This window comes from Rhamphochromis sp. 'chilingali' (genome assembly GCF_963969265.1).
Source record: "Rhamphochromis sp. 'chilingali' genome assembly, chromosome: 13".
Classification (NCBI taxonomy): Eukaryota; Metazoa; Chordata; class Actinopteri; order Cichliformes; family Cichlidae; genus Rhamphochromis; species Rhamphochromis sp. 'chilingali'.
Window position 1 is genome coordinate 11,070,771 of NC_137940.1, and position 16,874 is coordinate 11,087,644.

The window sequence follows — 16,874 nt, forward strand, 5'->3', positions numbered from 1 at the left end:
GACTCCCAGCACAAAAAATACAAACAGCTTGAGATGTCTCAGGACAGCTTCAAACAATACGTCTCAGCTTGCCCACAATCAGCGAGTCTACAATCATTACACGTGCTTTACACTTCACAAATAAAATTCAGGAGTTTGCCTTAGAACTGACCCAGAAGCAGATAAGAGTTTTAAGCATCAGTTTCCCATCAGTGATGCAACATAATCAAAGTTTGACTACGTGTCCCAGCAGCTTGAAGTTATTCTGCAAATAAAAATGTGCTGCAAAGCATGAACAAGCGAGCATGAATGTGTAAATAATAAGAGCAAATAATGCACTGCATGAAATATGTAAGTGGGACACAGTGTGGGCTTTAGTCTTGTTTATTATGACATGTTGTCTTTTCATTGATTTAAAGATCGCGTCTGCTTTCGGTCTCTAGTGAGAAATTCGCTTTAATGGCGCTCTCGTGCTAGAAATGCGAACGGCATTCTGGGAAACGAGTCAGCAAAAGCTCATTCGACACCTGCACACGTACGAACACACGCCCGGGCCCCGCAGGCCTAATAGGCTCCGAGCGATATTAACATTTGTGTTTTGGGATCTTAATTACTCGTTGGTGTGTGTGTGTGCGCGAGAGAGAGAGAGAGCGCGCGCACAATTTATAACGAGCTCCCGGCAGCTCCACTTTCCTCGGTGAGCTTTCACTAAATTGGACGATTACTCACTCGGGCGGGTAAACATGACATGCAATAATTGGTGCTTGCAGATTTTACTTATTAGTATGATGTATCGATCCGTCTGGCCGTGCAAACACCGGCCATGGCTGAAATCTATAAGCACTGTTTTCTGTTTGCTATCAGTGGCAAAAGGTCAAACATAGACGGGGGGAGGGCGAGGGCTGGAGGCTGCAGGTCAGGTCAGATTTTCATTTGTTTATAACGTTTCATCCTGAAACAGAACAACCAGCTTCTTCTTGCAGTTTGTCTTTTTTTGGTGACTTCCAAAGCTCACAGGTAGAAGTTAAAGACATCCTCCAGGTAATGCGGTGTTAACTTGTGGCCACCAGTTGGCGGAAAAAAGGTCAGAGGAGTTGTGTTCTTTTATTGCTCTCCAGTGGATCTGATTTAGTGACCTTTTCCAGAGCTAACATTTGGACGGGTCCTAGGAAAAGCTCAGGTGGAACTAACAACACCGATGCCAGCTCAGTTCCAGCGATTAGGCCCTAGGGACACTCACCTGCTTACCTCACCTGTGCCTGGCAGTCATGGAGCCTCATGACTCACAAGTCATTTTCATTTTTGGTTTGGGGCCTTGTTAACAGGAGAGTCTGAGTCTAACTACATTACTTCAATGGATCCTGATTTTTATGCACAAGGTGTAAAAGACTAAAGATCTGCTGAGTCATAATGACATCGCAGTGGCACCATTAGAGATTACAGATCATTAAATACAAACAGTGTCTGTAATAATTTAAATCAGGGCACTACACATTTACTTTTTTCTTTTACATTTCTTTAGTTGTTCAGAGTCAGAGAACTTTTATTCGCCACATGCAGTAAACTGCAGTTCTTTTCCGTCTGCACAGTGAGGGCTCACTTGTATAAAAATGTCTACTTTGTGTTCTGTATGAACAAAAGAAAAAATCTTGGTTGTTTTTATGCTACATGTAGCTGAGATATGCCAAATGCAGGAGAATAACTCAGTGAAAGGAAACAACAAAAGGCAGACGTGTTCCTGGTCTGCAGCAGTCAGTGTCTTTCAAAAAGCCCAAGGAAGGAACAGGGTCATGGGCGGCTCGCTGATGCACGTGGGGTGCGAAGGCTGGCCCGGGTGGTCTGATCCAACAGAGGAGCTGCAGAAACTACAGAAAAAGTTCAAGCTGGTTCTGATAGAAAGGTGTCAGAAGACAGAGCGTGGAGTTTGTGCCTCGATTTACACCTGACACCAGGATGCATTATGGGAAGAAGGAGGGGACAGTGTGATGCTTTGGGCATCCATGTGCATGTTACTTTGATACGTACCACCTACCTAAGCATTGTTGCAGACCATGCACACCCTTGCATGATTACAGTAATCCCTGATGGCTGCGGCCTCTTTCAGCACGACAGTGCTCCGTGCCACAAAACAAAATTAGTTCAGGGATGGTTTGAGGAGCAAAACATGACCTCTAAATTCCCAGATCTCAGTCAAATCAAGCATTCGTGGGATGTGCTGGACAAACAAGTCAGATCCATGAAAGTGTCTTACAACAAGAATCTGTTGCTAACATCTTGGTGCAGATACCATTGCACACCTTCAGGAGTCTATACCATGAGGTGAGGGCTGTTTTGACAGCATCAACACAATATTAGTCGGGTGGTGGCCTGATTAGTGCGCGATATACGCCCCTGTTTATTTACACCCACGAGTTTGGTGCTGAGAGACAGGCGTGAGATACGAGTCAAGCAGGAAGTAACCAAAACCAAATAACTGACTCTGAGATACGAAGACCTCTTTCTCATTTCCCACATTACACATCCTCAAATCCTCCCCTCCCACCAGAGATGTGACTAAGGAGATGTGAGAGGAGAGGAGATAAGAGGGGAGTCGAGGCAACAGGCGTTTAGAAAAATGGCACATCTTCACTTTAGAGCTTCATTTTAAAGCGGTGCCAATTATACATGAAGTGCGGCACAGCTGCATCATAAATTGTTTCCTTGTGGCTTTCTGCGACTCACAGATGTTATGTTGATGATGCTGTGTTTTTCAGTTTTTATATTTAGGGTCACTTTTATTTAAATTCACAACATGGCACATGTGATAAGAATAAAACAGACATGGCACAGACAACGTCCTCATCCTGCTGTGTTTGCATGTTCCAGTTTAAAGATAAAACACTATACTTGGCTCCTCCTGCAGAGTCATCTCTCAGGATCATTTTAGAATCTGAGGCACTGCAGGACAAAGTCTGAGGACAAGGAAATGACGAGTCACAGAACAAAACCAAAAAATATACTGGTACTTCCTGGTACTGCCCCTTGAGCTCACTGCACCACTCCTCCCCTGCAGCTAAGCCAGGGACCACACCTCCGCATCAATCTTCAAAGTTTTACTTGTACAGCACCAACGTGGTTAACGGCACAGAGAAAGCTTTTTTTTTTGTCAGTGAGGTCGTGATATAGCGCTCTGCACAGACTCGCTCTACTGGGAATGAGACAATGAGTTTGGACAAGTTTCGGTGAGCAGCAACACCATGATTGACTGGTATTAAGGCGCCTAAAAGGTGCCAGTACATCATTCTCCACACCATAACGACGCCCATCCTCTGCAAGAACAGTCATCAGGTGGGGGAGAGTCATAGGAGAGTTGGAGAATAAACGTAACCTGGGTGTCTACTGTCTTGTGCAGTCTGGGAGCTGATTGAATGTTAGGGTGGGTACAGTTTCCTCTGCGGTGGGGTCGGGTGGGCTGGCCCGGGTCCTGTGGGGCTGGGCGGTCCTGCTGCCGTAGGCCCCGATCTGGATGGGCCTGGGCTCCCTTGCCTTGGTGGGTGCCGAAGGACGGGGGTTCCTACTGGGGTCAACGGGGGAGCTGGCCCCAGGGAAGGGCATCTTGCTCCTCCCTTCTTTTCCTTTCCATCCCCGGCTGCCTCCCTCTTCCCACTCCAACACACCAAGTAGGGCCTTGGGGTGCGGGTGTGTCACCAGGGTGCAGGGGAGGCATCCCCCCCCCGTCCCCTTCTGGCCACCAGTGCCTCAATTTTATTCCACAACTTAGACATCCACATTACTCACACTCTCATAACACATACATATATTGGGCCTTGAGGGTGGGCACGTTAACTGTGTCCAGTGGACGGTCTGTGTATTCAACCCCACCTCTTGCGCCGGTGCCCACCTCTCAATTTTAAATCCATGTAGACATTGAGGGTTCTCGGGAGGGGCCGTGCTAACACCTGCTGCTCTCTGGCAGCAGCACCATGCTCTCCCGTGTTTTAAATGCACCTTAGAACAACATGCAGCAACACTACACATGAGCGAGAGGAGGGAGGTTTGGTGTCTTCACACACCCCTGTTCTCTGCTGGCCATCGGGGTGGAGGGGCTGGGAGGAGGTGTTGGCCGTCCGATTGGGATCTGGGATGCGGGGCCTCCCTGCTGCTGCGGAGCCTGGGGCGGTCTGCTTGCCTCCACCCCAGGGGAAAGGGTAACATCTCCTGGGTCTAGGTGCCATTTCCCCCTCCAGGGGCGAGGGTATACCTGGACCTGGGGTATAGAGTTTGTTTGGGGAGTGTGATTGTGTGTACAGTGTCCATGTATGTCTATCCCTACGTTGGGTGAGTGTTAAGTATTTGTATATGCACTGTAAAATCTAATTAGTTCCCAGAACTCAAAAAAATTGAGGAAACTCGTTGCCTCAAAAAAATTGAGTAAAGCTTAGCTAAAAATGACTAAATTGGGACAACTTATTTATTTTGAGTACTCTGTACAAGCTCATTTGTTCCCAGAACTCAAGAAAATTGGATCAAGTTTACGTAAGATGATCAAGTTAGGGCAACTTACTCATTTTGAGTACACTGTACAGCCTTGTTAGTTCCCACAACTCAAAAAAATTGAGGAAACTCGTTGCCTCAAAAAAACTAAGTAAAGCTTACTTAAGATGACTGTTAGGACAACTTACACATTGCAAGTCTGCAGTATTAAGAATAACTTGATATTTCTGTACAATTTTAATTGTTTACCTACTGATAAACATTTCAAGTTCAACTAAATGAAAAAACTATTCGTGGTAACCTGAATATGATTAGAAATAATTAACAACACTTTTTGTAATGATGTTAAAATCAGCCCAACTTTTATTTTCAAACACAACAAAGTATAACAGCCAACATACTGGACACTGTTCTGCTGAACAACAAACAATTATATTGCCATCACTGTAATAATCTTACAATGAAACAAAGTCTCAGATGTAATTATTCTGAAAATAAGTTTAGGCCTACCACAACTTTGTTTTGTACTTATATTACTTATATAATCAAAATAAAATATATTTATTGTTCTGTCACAAGTGCAGTCTCTGATTTAAACAACACATTTGTTTTTCATTCCAACACAGGAGCTGGAATGTTGTAATGTTTTAAGGATGCTTGTTTCCAGTCCAGGCATTACTGCCTGAATGACTATCATGGATCGAGGTGATCCAAATGTAGGTGCAGAAGAAAGTCTTTAACTTCCCTTAAGTACAGTGGCAGTGGATGTGGGTTGGATATGCAATGAGCTTGAACCTGCAGGCGACCATCTTCACTGACCACACCATCTGTGACGGAGGACTCATCTCTCCTGGTGTCCTGCAAGCAATCATATTTTTTTGGAACATGAACTTAATTGCTTTCTTAAAATATTTTTTTCTGCATTTGTTATAAAACAGACTCCAATTTGGACAATCTCAGGCTCCCTCCCCACCGGAGAGGTGACATTCAATGTCCCACTGTCAGTCTGGATAGCCCTGACCCTCACCCAACACACAATAATGTCATGAAAGCATCATTTTAAAAAGGGCTATGCAAACATGGCCAATAACTTTCATTCTAATGATGTGCAAAATGATTTGGGAACAAATTTTGCTGTTAGAAAACTTGCAGACTTCACTATATACAGTGTAGACCCTCTAAACTAAGTTTGGGGGATGTGATCTTTGAATAAAGGCAAGAGACGAGAACAGGGCGTTGTTGGAATGCTACTATGCAAGTAACCCTGGCGGAAGGGGCTACATGAATAGGATGAGGGACCTATGGATTCTTCGATACCCAACATCCACAAAGCTCTCAGTGGCAAGGGAACAATAAGAGAACAGCACCACCAAGGCTGGAGACGGAGCAATACTGGAAGAGCATATGGGAACAGGGTCCAGTAACCATCACAGTGGCAGATATCCAAGAAAGGGTCTCCAGTATGAAGAGTTGGACAGCACCAGGGCCCGACATGGTTCACGCCTACTGGCTGAAGAAGCTGACTGCACTCCACGAGCGTCTGGCAGCACAAATGAACCAGCTGCTAGTTAACGAGAGACACCCGGAATGGCTAACTGAAGGCCGGACGGTCCTGATCCCCAAGGACCCCAAGAAGGGACCGGTCCCCTCCAACTACCGACCAATAACCTGCCTCAGTACTACATGGAAGCTCCTGTCAGGCATCATATCGGCTAAGATGAACAGGCACATGGGTCAATACATGAGCGGGACACAGAAAGGAATTGGCAAGAATACCAGAGGCGCAAAACACCAGCTACTGGTAGACAGAACAATCAGCCGAGACTGCAAGACCAGACTGACCAACCTGTGCACTGCCTGGATTGATTACAAGAAGGCCTATGACTCAATGCCCCACAGCTGGATACTGGAATGCCTAGAATTGTACAAGATCAATGGGACCCTAAGAGGGTCAGGAACTCAATGGGGATGTGGCGTACAACACTAGAGGCCAACTCCAAGCCCATAGCACAAGTCACCATCAAGTGCGGGATCTACCAAGGAGATGCTCTGTCCCCACTGCTGTTCTGCATAGGCCTGAACCCCCTCAGTGAGATCATTAACAAGACTGGCTACGGATACCGACTACGGAACGGAGCAGTTGTCAGCCACCTCCTGTACATGGATGACATCAAGCTGTATGCCAAGAGTGAACGAGACATCGAGACCACCAAGTACCTGCAGAGGGTCAGGCAAGTCCTGAGGAGTCAGCTGAATGGTAAGAACAAGATCCGGGCCATCAACACGTACGCCCTGCCCGTGATCAGGTACCCTGCTGGGGTAATAGGCTGGCCAAAGGAGGAGATAGAAGCCACTGACATAAAGACAAGAAAGCTCCTTACCATGCATGGAGGGTTTCACCCCAAGTCCAGCACCCTGAGGCTGTACGCTAAGCGGAAGGAAGGGGGCCGGGGACTGGTGAGTGTCAGCACCACAGTCCAGGATGAGACAACGAACATCCAAGAATACATTGGGAAGATGGCCCCAACTGACCGAGTGCTCAGTGAATACCTCAGGCAGCAGAAACCCAAGAAAGAGGAGGGAGACGAGGAACCATCATGGAAGGACAGGCCCCTGCACGGTATGTACCACCGGCAGATAGAGGAGGTGGCTGATATCCAGAAATCCTACCAGTGGCTGGACAAAGCTGGACTGAAAGACAGCACAGAGGCACTAATCATGGCAGCACAAGAACAAGCTCTGAGCACAAGCTCCATAGAGGCTGGGGTCTATCACACCAGGCAAGACCCCAGGTGCAGGCTGTGTAAAGATGCCCCAGAGACAATCCAGCACATAACAGCAGGGTGCAAGATGCTAGCAGGCAAGGCATACATGCAACGCCATAACCAAGTGGCCGGCATAGTGTACAGGAACATCTGTGCCGAGTATAACCTGGAAGTACCGAGGTCAAAATGGGAGATGCCCCCAAGGGTGGTGGAGAATGACCGAGCTAAGATCCTGTGGGACTTCCAGATACAGACGGACAAAATGGTGGTGGCTAACCAACCGGACATAGTGGTGGTAGACAAACAGAAGAAGACGGCCGTAGTGATCGATGTAGCGGTTCCGAATGACAGCAATATCAGGAAGAAGGAACACGAGAAGCTGGAGAAATACCAAGGGCTCAGAGAAGAGCTCGAGAGGATGTGGAGGGTGAAGGTAACGGTGGTCCCCGTGGTAATCGGAGCACTAGGTGTGGTGACTCCCAAGCTAGGCGAGTGGCTCCAGCAGATCCCGGGAACAACATCGGAGATCTCTGTCCAGAAGAGCGCAGTCCTGGGAACAGCTAAGATACTGCGCAGGACCCTCAAGCTCCCAGACCTCTGGTAGAGGACCCGAGCTTGAAGGATAAACCGCCTGCAGGGGCGTGCTGGGTGTTTGTTTTATATATATATATATATATATATATATATATATATATATATAGTTAGTTAAGGCTATGGATTGAAAATACCCCCCACACCCCACCCCTAACGGCTGCACCTCCTGAAGAATTTTGTCTGGGCTCTTATCTCACTTTTTTATTTCAAACAATCAACAGAAAATTTCACAGACATAGTTTTCTGTAAGGTTTTTAAGGCTGTGGTGTTAATTTTTAAGTAACATGAGCCCAGCGGCAGCAGCAACGCTAGGCTAACACTAACTAGCTAGCAAGATTATAAACCTGGTGCTAAACTAAGAGAAGCCACAAAATCAGTTTGAATAAGAGTAAACATTTACTCACCAAGTCAGTGTATCAGGTAAAGATCCACAGCAATGACAATAATCTCTTGAGCTGAGCTTCTCCAGGTTTGCTCAACATATTCCATAAAAAATGCTGGCACCATGAACTGATCCGAGAGGGAGGAGGACGGTAGTGACGTGGCATTTTCAAAACACATCTTTCATCCTTCCGCCCCGAGAGGAAAAACTTCCATCTTACTTAGTTTTTCTAAGTTAAGACAACACAAATAAATTGAGTTTATCAGCATTTTTTTTGCATAAAAAGTACTGGTAACTTATTTAAATCGAGTTCTAATAACAAATTGTTAAAAATTGAGTTTAGCCTATTTAATATTTTTAATTAAACACAATATTACATTTTACAGTGTGTGTGCATGAGGGTTGGAATGCATGTTTGTGTCGGTGTGTGCCTGTTTGTCTGTGTTTATATGTCAGGTCGGGTCTTACACTCCACCTCTCTGGGAACTCCCAGGCCCTCCAAGGCCTATCTCCCCTCACCACACTCCCTGCCGGTAACTGACGCCCTCAGGGGTCGGTGCGTTGGTGGTTCTTGGTGTCCGGGGCTGGGTGCTCAGGTATGTACCAGCTCACTCCCGGTGACTACTTGGCGGGGCCTGGTGCCTGTTGCTCGGTCAGGCCTCTTCCGGGGCAAAGGGGAGCCTGGATCTCCTCCATGCCTGCTTCATGCCCTGGGGGACAGGGCTATCCGGTTGTTCAGTGATGACGCGACGAATCCTACTTCCGGGTCTAAAGTAGTCTGCGTTTAATATGGCTTTTGTGTTGTTAACATGTTTAATGTCTTGTATTTTCTTCTATTTGATCTCAAAAAGCTCCTAAAACAGTCAGTGATCCCTGTTGACCTCCCTCGGCTTTTATTACCACTAATCATTTATTTAAGCTCAGTTTTTAAAACCTTAGGATGTAACTACAGCCTAGCCCATGCAGCAGTACATGAATGACTAACCTCGTATTGTGGATGGATTATCTCAGTTGTCTGTGAAGGTTCTCAGTCATCCAGGTCATCGTAGTCAAAGGAGCTTGCAAAGAAAAGCGTCTGGACTTCTTTAAGTTGTTTAAAGACGTTTCACCTCTCATCCGAGAAGCTTCTTCAGTTCTAAGGTCAAATGGTGGAGAGTCCCTACAAACGTCACTGCTGTTTAGTTTTCTGTCTTCATTTATGCTGGAAGTGATAACAGAGCTGTACGTTTTAATTTGTTTCCAAAACCCTGCAGTCAGGACATGCTATATTGTATTTAGATAGAAGCTAGCGAGCTAACTCCCTGCTAACTTCTAACTCCGTTAAATGTCATAAATTCCATTTTCATGGATGCCTGGATGTTAAACTCAATTGTTACACCTGGTAGAGCAGAACGCTGATCATTTTATTAAAGATGAACGACTTTAGACAGTTTTTCAACTCTCAGTAATGCCATAGTGATCGTTTGATATATGGACCTGCAGCGGAGTTTAGACCCAGACACGGCTAGTGACGTCAGACTGAACAACCGGATAGCTCTCTACATCCTCTAGCAGACCATTACATGGGGAAACCTTTTGAATACAAGCACACTGATCCACTCAGGTGTGCACACGGGTGTTCACTGGTCATAGACATAAACTACACCTTTATTGGCTGCTATTTCCAAGCACATTGTGCGCTGTCGGTCCTACGTGCTGCACAACAACATTCAATATTTCGTATTTACTGCTGTTTATACTTAACTCAATTAATGCAATGCTGTTGTGTTCAGTATGTTGCTCTGGTTTTTTTTGCTTGTTTTCTCTTCTTTTTCTCTCAACAGGTGATCCAGGAGATTTTTTTTCTCTTCTTTCTCTTTTTAAGTGCCCTTTCTCACTGTCCCTCTTCCCTTCTGTTTTTCTTTTCCTTCATCTTTCTTTCTCCCTTTCCTATCCCTCAGTCATGTCTGTCCCGTCTATAACAACTGAAAATAATATAAAATAAATAATAACAACAAAGGTCAATCAAATGGACCAATACGGCAAGGTCGTGATGATCCATTTGGCAAAGTAAATCCATTGGGTATCCTTGTTGGTCTTCAGACAACAATTCTGACGGCTAAAGAACCAAATGGGACAGGCAAAAAAAAAAAAAAAAAAAAAAAAGAACAGTCATCAGACCAGGCTACATTTTCCAGCTTCTACTATTTGGCTTTTGAAAGCCTGAGTGCAATTGAGCCTCAGAATGGTGAAAAATTAAAGAAGAATCAGAGAAAAGACATGCTTGTTAGGCTAATTGGTGTAGTGTGATGTGAGAATGTGGAATTGCTGGGGAAGCTGCATGAACAGATGAGAGAGATGGATGGATGGATCTATGAGACTCAAATCTTACTGCTATCGTGCTGCCTGGTGTCTGTAGCTGTGTGACTTTTGCTCCTTGCATCTATTTCTGTCAAATTAGCAGAACTGGGCCAACAAAAATGTTATTGTTCATCAAGATTAATCGTCTGGGGTCTGGGTTAATTGCATTAATGTTAACCAATTTTCTATGCATTTTGTCCTTAATACCTATTAAACTGCCCTCGTCCCACACGTGTGGCATTGTTTCCCTCAATTTTAAGTTTGACTTATTATAATTTAAACTGAACCTTTTCTGTTTGTTTCCAGCTCCATATTTTTATTCTTGGACTTTGTTAAGGTTGCTTTGCATGATAAAAACCTTATAACAATCCTTGATATTGGTGTAGACCACGGGTGTCAAACTCAAATACACAGTGGGCCAAAATTCAAAACTGGAACAAAGTTGTGGGCTAACATTAATATTTATTGAAAAAAAAATCTTCCTCCAGATATAAGAATGAATCTTTTCTTATGGACTCAAATAAGTTTTGCTGGAAAACTGAATATGGAACAAGCAAAGCTTAATACTAAACAATATATATATTAGCTGTATAATACCAGTAGGCCAGCTCTAATAGTAATTTGGTATGGCTTCGCGGGCCAAATGTAATTAGGCTGCGGGCCAAATTTGGCCCGCGGGCCAGAGTTTGACACCTATGGTGTAGACAATCAGATGATCCACTAACTAAAGTAAAGTGTTTAGTTCCCCCCCCTTTAAAGAAGTTTTCTCCTGATTGGCTGCCTCTCTTAAACAGGAGCTCTGAATGTCAGGTGTGTGACGCTTCTTTGTCAAATGCTGTATTTTTTAAATGTACTATATAAATAAAAACCATATTAGGACTGATAAAACAAATTATATTTACTCATAAATTATTAACTAGACGGTAAATAAATCAGATCTTTGGATTCAACTCTGCTTCACCTGAAGAGAGAGAAAAGTGAGACATCGTATCATCAGGTGTTCAAATTTTACTTCCAGCTGTGACTGCTTGAGACGTGGGAGTGAGGAGGATGATGTGGATGGACCGCGATCATCTCCTCCTGATGGATGGGGCTCACAGCGTAGTGTTTTGGCAGGTAGACTGATACTCCTGCTTAGTGCTGCTACACCTGATCACCACAAACCATCACAGGGGATGAAGCTCCTGTTTTTTCTGCCCCCCTCCTCCTCCTCCCCCTCTGCTCTTCCTCGACTACTCCAGCTCTGAGAGACGGATGAAAGGGAAGGCAGGAAGCGGTGCTGGGAGTCAGGACAGGTGGCAGCTTCGATTAAATGTAAAATGATGAAGAGGGGGTGATGCTCAAGCAGCAGGGACAGCTCACCTGTCACGGCCCCTGCCGCCCCCGCAGTCATCGCCAGGAACGCCAGAAGGACCGCCGGACAGGCTGATTCATGACCCGGCTGGCACGAGGCTCTCAAAACAATTTAGGGATAAAGAATCGTCATCTTTAAAGCCCCCCATTGCTCCGCTCTCCCCGTTTAATGTCTTGACACCACATTTTTTCTCAGCTCCACTCTGCTCTTCTTCTGTGGTTAAGGGCTTCCTGCGCTGGGCGATGCCGGGGCCTAACCGGATCACTTTGTCACAGCAGAAAGTGGACCAGGCGGCTGTGACACCGGGCTCAGGCTGTTTGTCATCGCTGAGGTTTACAGTATTTGTCAAAGCAGGCCAAGGCAGCGCGTTTCAAGTATCAAACATTTCTGAACTTTACTGGCAGGAGAGACTAAGAGGGAATCGAACCTGCACTTCGCTGCCACCTGTGTCTGAGGTCAGTCACAGGCTGTGCAGGAACCTCACGTCAGAAGCATAAACAGCAAAAACAAGCTGGAGGTTAAATGTGATGGTGCAGCGGGTTACTCAGAGGAGCTTTACCTGAAAGTGCAGAGTTTGAACTGCGTATGTGCCAAAAGTCAACATTGAAGCTGTGCATACAGCACATGTCCTTCCTAACCCATCACCTGCTTTGTCATTCTTTTTCACCTGTGTGGACAAAGTTATCAAATGAGCATCATGTTGAATTTAATAAGACTTGAACTCAACATCTAAGACCATAAATTCACAAACGTGTTTATTAAGCTCATGAACTGAGTGAGAATTATGAACCAGCTTCCCATCGACTTCTCAACAATCCAACTTCTTTTCACAACACATAGAGTCCTCGGGGAGGGGCGGCCATATGCAGCTGGCCGCCCCTCCCCGAGGTTCTGCTGGAGGTTTCTTCCCGTTAAAAGGGACTTTTTTCTTCCCACTATTGCCAAAGTACTTGTTCATAGGGGGTCATGTGATTGTTGGCTTTTTCTTTATATGTATTATTGTAGGGTTTACCTTACAATATAAAACACCTTGAATCGACTGTTGTTGTGATTTGGTGTTGTATAAATAAAATTGAAATTGAAAGAATTACACAAAAAATTATTGAATCAAATCTTCAAAACCCAACCTACCAAAAAATAAAAAGGAACCCATGTTCAGAATTTATACGCCAAAGATGTTTGCAGCTACAACAATCTTTTACAAAAACTTGATATTCTTCTAACTGCTGAAAGCTTAAAATGAAAATATGGGTTCAGTGGTGTCTTTGTCTTTAATGGAACAATGGAAAACAGTAATAAACCTTTTTTCTTATAGAAATCTAGAATAGAAACACAGGAAACGGCCCGTTCCTTCGAGGATGATAAAGTAGAAGGAGCTTGGCCGATGTGTCTGTCACTTCTCTAGAGTGTGACACTTTTTGCTCTTGAGTGACACACATGAATGAATATTCTTTATTGTCATTGTCACAGGTACAATGAAATTGAAAGATGTCTCTGGTCAGTGCAACATCACAAAAGATAAATACTTAAAAACTATAATTAAATACTTAAAAACTATAATGATAGGATATAAAAGATAGAAATACATATAAAATACAGTATACTCATACCGTAGATACACCCAAGCAATCCAGGCCTAAGGCCCCATACAGACACTCAACATACGACCTAGTTGATATATCACTCAAACAATCAATCACTCAGTCAATTTGTTAGCGCATCCAACAAAACATGTCTGAAAGCATTCCAACATCAAGGGCACAAATGACAACAGGGGCAATGAAAGTCATCTGCTTTTAGTAGCATTGAGACATGATATTGCAATTGGGTAGAAACTGTGTTTGAGTCTGTTAGTCCTTGTGTATGTTGTTCTATACCGTTTACCTGAAGGCAGCAGTTCGAACATGGAGTGTCCAGGGTGTGAGGTGTCCTTTATGATGTTATGGGCTCTTTTGAGGCAGCGGGAACTGTGTAGGTCTTTCAGTTTGAGGAGAGGGCAGCCGATTGTCCTTTGGGCAGCGTTGATTACTCCCTGGAGTGCTTTCCTCTGAGCCACTGTGCAGCTAGCGTACCATATGCCTATGCAGTACGTTAGTATGCTTTCGATGGAGGCTCTGTAGAAAGACACCAGCAGTCTCTGTGTGATGTTGTTCTTCCTAAGCACTCTCAGAAAGTACAGTCTCTGTTGTGTCTTTTTCAGTAGCTCAGAGGTATTCACACTCCAGGATAGGTTTCCCTCTATGCTGACTCCCAAGAAGCGGAAGTCTGCCACCCTCTCCACACAGTCGTCGCTGATGATTAGTGGTTGGATTTCTGTCTTGTGTCTTCTGTAGTCAATTATGAGTTCTTTGGTCTTTTTCGTGTTTAGGAGAAGGTTGTTATCCTTGCACCATGAAGACAGCCGCTCCACCTCATCTCTGTAGGCAGACTCATCTCCCCCAGATATGAGCCCCACCACAGTAGTGTCATCTGCGAACTTTACAATGGCGTTGCTCTGGTGGGCGGGGGTGCAGTCGTGTGTATAAAGCGAGTAGAGCAGTGGACTAAGCACGCAGCCCTGTGGCGACCCAGTGCTTAGATTTAGGGCTGGAGATGTGTAACGTCCCACTCTCACTCTCTGTCTGCGGTCGGTGAGGAAGCTATTGATCCACTTACAGGTGCTGTGAGGAAGCCCTAGGTCTTTTAGCTTGGCGTCCAGTTTGTATGGAAGAATGGTGTTAAATGCCGAGCTATAATCCACAAAGAGCATACGCACATAGCTTCCTTGCCTCTCCAGATGTGTTAATGCTACATTGAGTGCTGTTGCTATGGCGTCCTCTGTCGATCGGTTTGCTCTGTAGGCAAACTGGTGTGGGTCAAGGCTGCTGGGTAGGGCTGCTGTAATGTGGTAACGCACAAGTTTCTCAAAGCACTTCATCACCACCGGGGTTAGTGCCACTGGTCTATAGTCATTTAGGCTAGAGATATGAGATTTCTTGGGCAAGGGTATTATGGTGGAGGTCTTGAGGCAGGGTGGGACGTTTGACTGTTCAAGGGATTGGTTAAAAATCCTGGTGAAAATATAGGCAAGCTGGTCTGCGCAGTCTCTCAGCACACGTCCTGGTACGCCATCTGGGCCGGCTGCCTTCCTCGGGTTAACAGCCCGCAGGGTGCGCCTCACTTCATGCTCCTCCAGAGTGATGATGGTACTGCTGCTGTGGGCTGTATGGTGTAGCTGTTCCTCTGAGGCATAGGGTGCAGTGACCTCAAAGCGTGTGAAGAAGATGTTCAGCTCCTCCGCCAATGCTGGGTCACCTTCAGCCATACCTGATTTGGACTTGTAGTTTGTCAGCTGCTGGACACCCTGCCACACCAGCCGGCTGTTCTTACTCTCTAGGTGGTTCTCGATCTTCTTCCTATAGTCCGCCTTGGCCTTCTTAATGCCTTTTTTCAGGTTGGCTCTAGCCCTGCTGTAGCTCTCCCTGCTTCCGGACCTGAAGGCGCTGTTCCTCTCTTTTAACAGCTGCTGGACTTCCCGGGTCATCCATGGCTTTTGGTTGGTGTAAACCCGGATCTGCTTGTCTACTGTGACAGTGTCTATACAGTGTTTGATGTAACAGAGGACACTGTTTGTGAACATTTCCAGGTCTTGATGTTGGAAGATATTCCAGTTGGTTCTGTCAAAGCAGTCCTGTAGCTGTTGAGAAGCGCCCTCTGGCCATGTTGTTATAGTTTTAGTGATGGTCGACGCAGTTTTCCTGATTGGGGCATATGCAGGAATTAGGAGCAGGGATAAATGGTCAGATTGGCCCAGATGTGGTAAGGGTCTTGCCCTGTAGCCCTTCTTGATGTTGGAATAGACTTTATCTAAGGTGTTAGCCCCTCTCGTGGCACACTTCACATGCTGGTGGAAATTAGGGATAGCTGTTTTTAAATCCACCTGATTAAAATCACCCGCTATAATGTGCACTGCGTCAGGGTATTTATTGAGTTTATTGTTGATGTTCGTGTGCAAAAGCGCTATCAACATCAACAGATTTTCACTGGACTGTCATAAGTTTCAGACATTTACGTTCCACAGAGGGAGGACTGTATTCAGACTAAATCACCTCAAAAACTAATAAAGGGTCTCACCAGCCGCAGCTGTACTTTGGCCAAAGAACACAGCAGGTTAGATCAGTTTTAAATGTCACATCTGTCGACACCACCATAGATGCTATTAGATGGAGTTTCTTTCCACTTCAGCTCTTCCAAGTTCTGTTTTTAGTTCAGCTGCTGCTTGTTAGTAACTCACCAGATGTCAGTTTAGTGGGAAGCTGGGCTATCAGCCAAGGAACAAGTGATTAGCTTTTGGTGGTGATGAAGAACTTTAAAAAAAAATCAATTAGTTTCACTTTCTCCATGTCTGTATTTTTTTTTTTTTTTACTGACTGCAATGAAAAGAAAAAAATTTGTAGCGGTCTGTTGAGCTGTCAAAGTATTTTGTCCCATTTTTATCTTAAAAATCTTTTTTTTTAAGGAGATCTCGTTGAGCCGTTATCCACATAATAAATCATCAACTAATCGTACCCTGCAGTGTTCTGCTATATTTCATGTACAACAGCTAAAGGCTGGAGGCAGCCTCTAGTGGACATTAGCAGAACTGCAGGTTTTGTTGTTTATCAATTTTTTTGTTTGAAGCTAAAGAAAACATCTGACATGTGCCTGCTTCATTTAAATAGTTTGGACGTAGAGTAGGTCTACTGAACTTAAGTCAGTTGTACTGAAAGTTTCATTTTAACAGCGAGAGCAGTTACTTAACCTGAAGTGAGAATGTAAACAAACTGTGCCACAGCCTGGCTGCACATGAATTTGCAAAGGAAGCGCTGAACTGAAAGACAACAAGCAGCTCATCTGCATTTATTACTCACTGGAAGGCAAATTTTGGAATCTAGTGCATGCAAAATGCAGACAGTGTAACTTGACATTAATAAGTATTGATGATCCTTCCCTGTAAGGGAAGGGATAG